The sequence below is a fragment of the Brassica rapa genome, chromosome A06 (genome assembly GCF_000309985.2).
Source record: "Brassica rapa cultivar Chiifu-401-42 chromosome A06, CAAS_Brap_v3.01, whole genome shotgun sequence".
Classification (NCBI taxonomy): domain Eukaryota; kingdom Viridiplantae; phylum Streptophyta; class Magnoliopsida; order Brassicales; family Brassicaceae; genus Brassica; species Brassica rapa.
In genome coordinates, this window is record NC_024800.2 from 12,830,541 (window position 1) to 12,840,602 (window position 10,062).

Here is a 10,062-nt window from a genome sequence, read left to right on the forward strand (position 1 = left end):
AATGGACGACTTCTCTGGAAGTCTACTACATGATCTCCAAGGATGTCGTATGCGTCAATGTTTAATAAACTTGCATTTTCTCTAAAAGTATAAAGACTTTTTAACATTTTCTTGTTAATTCATGTTCACTAATGAATATTTGGGCTACTGAATGAAATTTATAACTTAATTGGTGATATTTATGAGGTTATCAACATTCACGTTAATTAAAGTTTCTAACTGATCCGTGGAAGTCTTCTCCGCTAGTTTTTAAGTCTTATACGCTAGTTTTTAAGTCTTATACGCTAGTTTTTGAATAACTTGTATTTTTAAAAGTGATAAGTAACTTCAAGATATGTAAAACTCATGTTTTCAAAATATGTTATCTCCCTTAGTTTTACTATTTCTGACTAAGTTTTTCAACATAAACTTATAAAAAATATGATATGCTTTGACTAGTTACTATTGTTTGTTTCCATCTCTTAAGTATTATTGTTATAAACACTAATGATGATTATTGTTATGAGTTGGAAGAAGGGTTAAAATGCTTCTTAAAATGTTGTATCAATATGAAGCTACCAACATTCTTGTTTATTAAGATGAGAAAAATGCCATTGGAGTTTATTATTGCATATGAGAGATCCAAATATAAGAAAAAAGCTACTGAAGTCTATTAGTTCATTGATTTGTAAATGTTTAAACACATTGTTAGCACATGTATTACATCTTGGGAAACATTATTACTGATTTTACAAAAAAATCACAACTAAAAGAGTAGACATGCAATTCACAAAACAAACCACAAACAAAACTATTATAGATCATTCTTCTACAAAGACAAGCTTGGACTCCACTTGATATGGAACAAGACTTTGTCAGAAGACTTCCAGGAAGTTCAGACGACTTCTAGGAAGTCCAGACGACTTTCAGGAAGTCCAGACTTTTGAAATGGAAGTCGTCTGGAAGACTTCCTAGAAGTCATCTAGTGCATTATATTTTAGACGACTAACATGTAAGTCGTCCCAGAAGTCTTACAGATCTGAAAAACCTGCATATCAAATCCAGATCTAAAAAAACTGCATATTCAAAAATGTTCAAATGGCTTAAAAACAGAAAAATGAGTGGAAGATTAGATAAATCTCATTTATAGAACACACAAAAATACATATCTAAAATTAATAGATCTACCTTTAAATGAGTGGAAAATGAGTATCATCTGATTAAAAACCTACAAAAAGATAGATTAGTAAGAAAGACATGAGACAAAACTGAAAAATTCATATAAAGTTTGGTGTTTTCAAGTCAAAGAGATTAGAGTAGGTTTGAAGAGTTTTAGTGTCACACCCATATCTCGCTTAACCGAGACGGCATGAATTCACATTGCCTTTACCAATAAAAATACTTAAATAGGCCAATGCAAATCTCATTCCCAAGGATCGAATTCAAATGTTTTACAAAATTGTACTAAAACGAATAGGAAACGCTTAAAACCAAATCACCAAGTCTTAAAATAAAACAACTTAAAGAAAACCAAACACCCGTAAACCGACACCACACCGAGACGATCACTCCTGCACTTCCTCGAACTCACCTGAAAAAGAAAGGAGGGCTGAGTATTTCGACAAATACTCAGTGAGGGAAGCTCTAGGAGCCCCGAAATCAATCACCAACAATCATCACACAACATAGCATAAACATCTAACTTTAACATTCAGTAATTGAAAACAATCAACAAGAAATGAGGATAAACCCCGGCGGTGCCAACAATGAGACCACGCCACCTAAATCGGTACCCGCGTTCCTCATGTTGTCGCGCGAGAACTTTCATGTTGCGTTGTCTCCACGACATCACGCTGTCTCACGCCTTCACGCAATCAAGTTACCGACACCGGTTCTCGCTTGATCCGCCACCATGTTCATACGATCCACGTTGTCTCCACGACATCACGCTTCTACGTTACTTCATTTACAGGCACGCCGCATGCCCGCTCCGGCGATGAATCATGCCAACTCAAACGATTGCCACATGACCCAACAAGAAACGATGTAACGCCCGAGACATACATATATGTCATTCCACCACGTTACACCGGCACACATATGCCTTAAGCATTCTCTAACTCATTTATATCTTCCCATTATATAGATATCATCCTCTTATAGAATAACCCCAATCAATACAATCATCACATTCAATCCTCAAACATCATTCAACCATATTTTAACAACCTTAGCAATAGATCTATATTTTTCAAACATCAAGCATCAAGATATTTATATATATCATTTGTATACTTATTTATATTAGTAGATCTATAGAAGGTAACAAGTAAGGAGGAATGATCAACCTAGACACTTCTACCATGATGAGATAATGATAGAAGGAGATAGAGATTGCAACAAGCCCTCACCTTAGCCTAGATCTGCGAGATGAGATGAAAGTTGATGTAGATCTGAGTTCTACGGGTCCTTACTAACCAGATCTACAAGAACAAGGGTTGGTTTCCACCCAAACCCTAGATCAGAGATCAAGAAGAAGAAGGAGATAGGAGAGATCTAAAAGAGAGTGTTTAGGGTTTCCTTACCTTCACTAGTTGCTGGATCTAGAAGAAAAAGAGTAGAAGACTCAAGAAAACGACGAGAAGGGATCGAAACACGGCGAGATCTCCTCTCCGGTGAGATTACACGGTCGCCGGCGGTGCTCCGGTGACTCGCGGTGGCTCCGGTGGTGGTTTGGTGGCCGGCGGCTGCTCTCTCTCTCCAACTGGGCAGGGCTTCGCTAGGTTTTGAGTCTCTGGAGAAAACCTAAGGGGCTGCCTCCTTTTTATAGAAGAGGAAGGGGAAAACCCTAGGGTTTTCTCTACATGGGCCAAATCATCACGGGCCTTGTCACTAAAAATTGGGCTCGGGCCCGGGATGTGACAACTCTCCCCCACTAAACAAGAATTCGCCCCCGAATTCACGTCAACCTCCTCTGGTACCTCATCACTTGGAAACAACTCTGGATAAAACGATCTCATATGTGACTCTGGCTCCCAAGTCTCCTCACATATTCCATCTCTTTCCCAGCTCACACGGATCATCGTGGTCACTTTCCCTTGGACATCCATGTCTTTAATCTCTGAGACTTTAACTGGTTTGCTTTGAGCTGTTAAATTGCGACTAACATCTTCTGGTGGCTGCTGTAGAATCAACTCTGGTTCTCGAACAACTTTCCTTAGAACTGACACATGAAACACATTGTGGATATCCGATAACTCCTGCGGTAACTCAAGTCGATATGCTACTGCTCCAATCCTCTCAATGATGCGATACGGTCCTAAAAATCTTGGCTTCAACTTTTTCAACTTGCGGTACTCGGCTGTTCCTCGGTAGGTTCTCATTTTCAAGTATACTTCATCTCCTACTTCAAACTCCAACGCTTTTCTCCTCTGGTCAGCATAACTCTTGTGCCGATCGTGAGCCTCTTTCAGTCTAGACTTGAGCAATTCCACCTGTTCTATGGTTTCCTTAACCATGTCCGGCTCTAAATCTCGTCTCTCCCCCACTTCTGTCCAACATAATGGAGTTCGACATGGTCTCCCATATAGAGCCTCATATGGAGACATCCCAATGCTCGAATGGTAACTATTGTTGTAAGCAAACTCTGTCAATGGTAGAAATTGGCCCCATTTTCCTGCCCAATCAAGTACACAGGCTCTTAGCATGTCCTCAAGCGTCTGTATCGTCCGCTCAGACTGTCCATCGGTCTGTGGATGATAAGCCGTGCTAAGGTGTACCTTTGTACCTAGTGCCTTCTGAAATGCCTGCCAGAATGCCGAAGTAAACTTTGGGTCACGGTCTGATACGATACTTACTGGCACTCCATGCAATCGTACCACAGTTTCCAGATACTTTTGCGCTAAGCGATCTGCTCCATCAGTTTTCTTGATAGCTAGAAAATGTGCAGATTTGGTGAGTCTATCCACAATCACCCAAATCGCGTCCTTATTCCCAGTTGTTATTGGTAGCCCAGTAACAAAATCCATTGTCACCATATCCCACTTCCATTCGGGTAATGGTAACTCTTGTAAAAGCCCGCTTGGTAATTGTCTTTCTGCTTTAACCATCTGGCAAGTCTGACAATGAGAAGTCCAAGTAGCAACATCCCGCTTCATACCTTCCCAATGGTAATAGCGTTTCAAGTCCTGATACATCTTGGTGCTTCCTGGATGGATAGAAAACTGAGAGTTGTGCGCCTGTCTCAAGATCTCGTCCTTCAGATCCTTACTATTCGGCACACACACCCTATTTTTGAATAGATAAGTTCCATTTGTGGTGGTGCGATATCCAACAACCTCCTTTGAAATCATTCTCTGCAATGACTCATCTCCTTGTTGAGCTTTACTGATCCTTTCTAACAAATCTGCTTGATCTAAGGCATCCAATGCAGCTGTCCTATCCTCTACAGTAGTAGCACATAACCGTAAACTAGCCAAAGTAGCAACCAACTCTTGCACCTCTTTTGCCTCCGAGACGTCGACCTTACGTCTGCTGAGGGCGTCGGCCACTTGGTTTGCTTTTCCTGGGTGGTAGACGATATCTAGATTGTAGTCCGCTAATAACTCTATCCATCTGCGTTGTCTCAGGTTCAGGTCTCCTTGGGTAAATATGTACTTCAAACTTTTGTGATCCGTGAACACTTGCACCTTCTCTCCATAGAGATAAGACCTCCAAATCTTAAGGGCAAACACAACTGCACCTAACTCCAAATCATGAGTCGGATAATTGACCTCATGCGGTCTCAGTTGTCTTGATGCATAAGCGACCACTTGCTTCTCTTGCATAAGCACACATCCTAGTCCCGTTCCAGACGCATCCGTATAAACCGTGTATGGTACACCTGGCCTTGGTAATACCAATACTGGGGTTTGGGTTAGCTGTTCCTTCAGCCTTTCAAAACTCTTAGTACAAGCGTCTGACCACACAAACTTCACATCCTTTCCCGTTAACATTGTCATGGGTTTAGCAGTACTTGCAAATCCCTTCACATACTTCCTATAGTATCCTGCCAGTCCAAGGAAACTACGGACCTCAGTAGCACTTCCAGGTGTAGGCCACTTTGTAATGGCGACAATTTTCTCTGGATCCACAGCCACTCCGGCTTCGGATACAATATGCCCCAAAAACCCAATCTCTCGCTGCCAAAAGCTACACTTGCTTGACTTTGCGTACAACTGCTGCTCTCGCAACTTGTTCAATACTACTCTTAGATGCCAATCATGCTCTCCTTTGCTCTTAGAGTATACCAAAATATCGTCGATGAATACAATCACACACTTGTCCAAGTATTCCCGAAATACATTGTTCATCATCTTCATAAACGCTGCCGGTGCGTTAGTAAGTCCAAATGGCATTACTACGAACTCATAGTGCCCATAACGTGTCCGGAAGGCCGTCTTCCTTACGTCTTCTTCCGCTATCGAGATTTGGTGATACCCAGATGCCAAATCTATCTTTGAGAACCATGACGCTCCTTGTAGTTGGTCCAACAACTCGTCGATTCTTGGCAGAGGGTACTTATTCTTTATCGTCACTTTGTTCAATCCACGATAATCGATGCAAAGTCTAAAACTTCCGTCCTTCTTCTTGACAAACAGGACAGGCGCTCCCCATGGTGAGCTACTTGGTCTAATGAATCCCTTATCCATTAGATCCTCCAGCTGCTTCTTCAACTCAGCCATTTCTGCTGGTGCCAAGCGATACGGTGCCTTTGACACTGGTGCCGTACCAGGTTCTAATTCTATAGTAAACGCATCACCTCGCGTTGGTGGCGGTCCTGTCAACGGTTCAAAAACATCGGTATACTCGGCTACAACCGGAATGGTGTCTAAGTCGGCTTCCTTATCTGATCCCTTGATGTTGATAGTGGCGAGATAAGCTTCACTTCCTTTCTCCAATAACTCTTCTGCTTGCATCATGGATATGATGGGGATTCCCGTACTTCTCTTTATCCCTTGGAAAACTATTCTCCCTTCAGTCCTAGGGATGTAGACGCGTGTCTTTGGGCAATCCATCACGGCCTTGTGATATGTCAACCAATCCATGCCTAAGATCACCTCGTAGTGGTTTAACTCCATCTCCACCAAATTTCCTTTAAGCTCAATGCCTTCTATGACGATGGGGACATCCTCATACGTTCCAGTAGACCTCATTAACTCGGTCCCTGCGGTTTCTATTCCTTTGGCGTTCGAAACGAACATGCCTTCAAAGGTCCAACACTTTGTCAAAGTGGGAGACACAAAACTATGTGTTGCGCCAGTATCAAATAAGGCATGGGCATTTATTCCCCCAACTAAAACCGATCCTACACAATTTGAACTATGTCTAAGTCTACTATACTTGGACCAAACAAGAATTATAAGTAAACATCTAGACAAGTAGGTATAGGAAACATACCAACGATCGGTTCTCCTCCTTCGTGGTCCCCGACTACGAAGGCTCGTCCAGCCACATCTTGTCTTTTTGGTGGTGGCGGTAACTGCTCATTGCGCCCAGCTCCCTGCTGCGGTGCTCCCTGCGCTGGCATACGACATGCATTCGAAGTGTGTCCTTCTCTGTTACAACGGTAACATCGAACATTCGGTGGGAATCTACAATCCTTTACGTGGTGTCCTTTCTTATTACACCTATGGCAAGTTGCGCCTCCTTCACTTTTTGCGGCTTGGGGTGTATTAGCGACTTCCCAAGTTCGCTTGGTCGCCTTTGACTGAGTGCTCCTTGTAAGCTTGCTTTCTTCTTCCAAGCCAATCTCCTGTAAAGCTGCGGTCTCAACAAGTTCCGCAAAACGGTCATACTTTCTAAGGGAACACCTGTTCTTCAAATCAATCCTTAGTCCATTCATGAATTTCCGAATTAGGTCTTGCTCATCCATGCGTCTGCGGGCGAACCTTCTCAAACGATTGAACTCTTCCTTATACTCTTTCACTGTCTTGTTTCCTTGGCGCAGATTCTCAAAGTCGTTCTCCATCTTGTCTGTAGCCTCAGGGGGAACATACTCTCGGGTGAACTCATCCTTAAAGTCCTCCCAAGTCAACTCATAGCTTCCTCGCGCTAATTCCACGACACCTTCCCACCATATCATGGCTTCGTCTTTCAGGTAATGAACAGCCAATTCCCTACGGAACTCGGCTGGACACCTGGCTGCATCCAAGTTCTTCTCCAGCTTCCTCCTCCAGTTATCTGCAGAGGTGGCACTGGCCTTCCCACTGAAATGATCCATTTGCATGTCCCTCATGTACTTCATCACTTCCCAGTAGGTGGGTCCACGAACATGAGCTGGCACAAACGGTGGGGGCGGAGGCGGATGACGGTGACACACTCCAACACCCGGTACATACTCGCGAGCATCAGCCTGGTGTGGTGTTCCCTCAGCGGATTCTTCACGCATTTGATCTCCAAAACGCTCACGGTATCTTTGCAACTCTGCCATCATTTCGGCATACCCTGCTGGTTGGTCACTCTGCTGACTCCCCTTTGTTGAGCTTCCACCATTAGTCTCAGTGTTAGTTCCATTCACACTTTCCACAGAATTGGTCGGGCTAGCTTCCCGAACCACACGTGTTGCAGTGCCTCTTCCCCTAGCGGTTCTTCTTCCTCTTGGTGCCATCCTGTTCACGCAAAACTAACACTTAGAACTTTTTCCTGTTTATGAATGACGAATGAATGAGTTCAAAGTAAAGGAGTGGTCTCGATGGTGCTCTTGACTCTAACTTTTAAAATCCCCATTTATCCTTCTTTAAAATCCAAACCATCTTTAAAAATCCGAAAGTTTTTAAAGATCTTAAACTTTATTCCGATAGGAACCGGACAAAAAAAAACGTTTCCTCTCTACAGCCTCCCAGGTTAGGACCGGGGGTTCTAACCTCAGCTCTGATACCACTTGTCACACCCATATCTCGCTTAACCGAGACGGCATGAATTCACATTGCCTTTACCAATAAAAATACTTAAATAGGCCAATGCAAATCTCATTCCCAAGGATCGAATTCAAATGTTTTACAAAAACGTACTAAAACGAATAGGAAACGCTTAAAACCAAATCACCAAGTCTTAAAATAAAACAACTTAAAGAAAACCAAACACCCGTAAACCGACACCACACCGAGACGATCACTCCTGCACTTCCTCGAACTCACCTGAAAAAGAAAGGAGGGCTGAGTATTTCGACAAATACTCAGTGAGGGAAGCTCTAGGAGCCCCGAAATCAATCACCAACAATCATCACACAACATAGCATAAACATCTAACTTTAACATTCAGTAATTGAAAACAATCAACAAGAAACGAGGATAAACCCCGGCGGTGCCAACAATGAGACCACGCCACCTAAATCGGTACCCGCGTTCCTCATGTTGTCGCGCGAGAACTTTCATGTTGCGTTGTCTCCACGACATCACGCTGTCTCACGCCTTCACGCAATCAAGTTACCGACACCGGTTCTCGCTTGATCCGCCACCATGTTCATACGATCCACGTTGTCTCCACGACATCACGCTTCTACGTTACTTCATTTACAGGCACGCCGCATGCCCGCTCCGGCGATGAATCATGCCAACTCAAACGATTGCCACATGACCCAACAAGAAACGATGTAACGCCCGAGACATACATATATGTCATTCCACCACGTTACACCGGCACACATATGCCTTAAGCATTCTCTAACTCATTTATATCTTCCCATTATATAGATATCATCCTCTTATAGAATAACCCCAATCAATACAATCATCACATTCAATCCTCAAACATCATTCAACCATATTTTAACAACCTTAGCAATAGATCTATATTTTTCAAACATCAAGCATCAAGATATTTATATATATCATTTGTATACTTATTTATATTAGTAGATCTATAGAAGGTAACAAGTAAGGAGGAATGATCAACCTAGACACTTCTACCATGATGAGATAATGATAGAAGGAGATAGAGATTGCAACAAGCCCTCACCTTAGCCTAGATCTGCGAGATGAGATGAAAGTTGATGTAGATCTGAGTTCTACGGGTCCTTACTAACCAGATCTACAAGAACAAGGGTTGGTTTCCACCCAAACCCTAGATCAGAGATCAAGAAGAAGAAGGAGATAGGAGAGATCTAAAAGAGAGTGTTTAGGGTTTCCTTACCTTCACTAGTTGCTGGGTCTAGAAGAAAAAGAGTAGAAGACTCAAGAAAACGACGAGAAGGGATCGAAACACGGCGAGATCTCCTCTCCGGTGAGATTACACGGTCGCCGGCGGTGCTCCGGTGACTCGCGGTGGCTCCGGTGGTGGTTTGGTGGCCGGCGGCTGCTCTCTCTCTCCAACTGGGCAGGGCTTCGCTAGGTTTTGAGTCTCTGGAGAAAACCTAAGGGGCTGCCTCCTTTTTATAGAAGAGGAAGGGGAAAACCCTAGGGTTTTCTCTACATGGGCCAAATCATCACGGGCCTTGTCACTAAAAATTGGGCTCGGGCCCGGGATGTGACATTTAGTTTGGGAAAAAAATAAGAACTTTATATAACAAGAAGTTACCAAATGAAGAACAATCAGACATAAAAACTTACCAAAACGCTTAGATCTATTATGAAGCAAAATAAATGCAAATAATTTCTCAATAATTTATAAACATAAAATTATACAAATTTAAGAAGCATAATATCTAAGTGTGATAAAATAATTACTTGTCAATTAAAAAATAATAAATATATAAACATTATTAAAATTGAAAATATTAAATAATATATAATATTATTTTGGTGTAATATTTGGTGTTTTGGTTAGAGATGACAAAACAAAAATGACATCAAAACACCAAATTTGGAGTAATTTTAAGGGCTTTTTGCAAAATTGACCTAGAATTCAAAGTCAAACACAAAACTAATCTTTTTTTTTTGGAAATTAGTTTTTCCCTATTCACCCCACAAGTTCATATAATTCACAAAAATGCCATCAATTTTCTTTTCTTTCCAAAATGACATTTTTACTCTCTCACCCTCATCATCTTCAAGTAATTACAAGATTGTCATTGTCATCAATACCCCAACCACCATGAACAACCAA

General features: G+C 42.1%; 1 long non-coding RNA gene across 1 annotated transcript; it reads left to right on the plus strand.

Annotated features, from left to right (window-relative positions):
• The first annotated feature begins 861 nt into the window (after window positions 1–861).
• LOC117126219 lies at window positions 862–9,806 on the plus strand. Its single transcript, XR_004448729.1, has 2 exons — window positions 862–1,316; window positions 9,495–9,806. It is a non-coding gene; the product is annotated as an uncharacterized LOC117126219 (long non-coding RNA).
• Window positions 9,807–10,062: the final 256 nt, after the last annotated feature.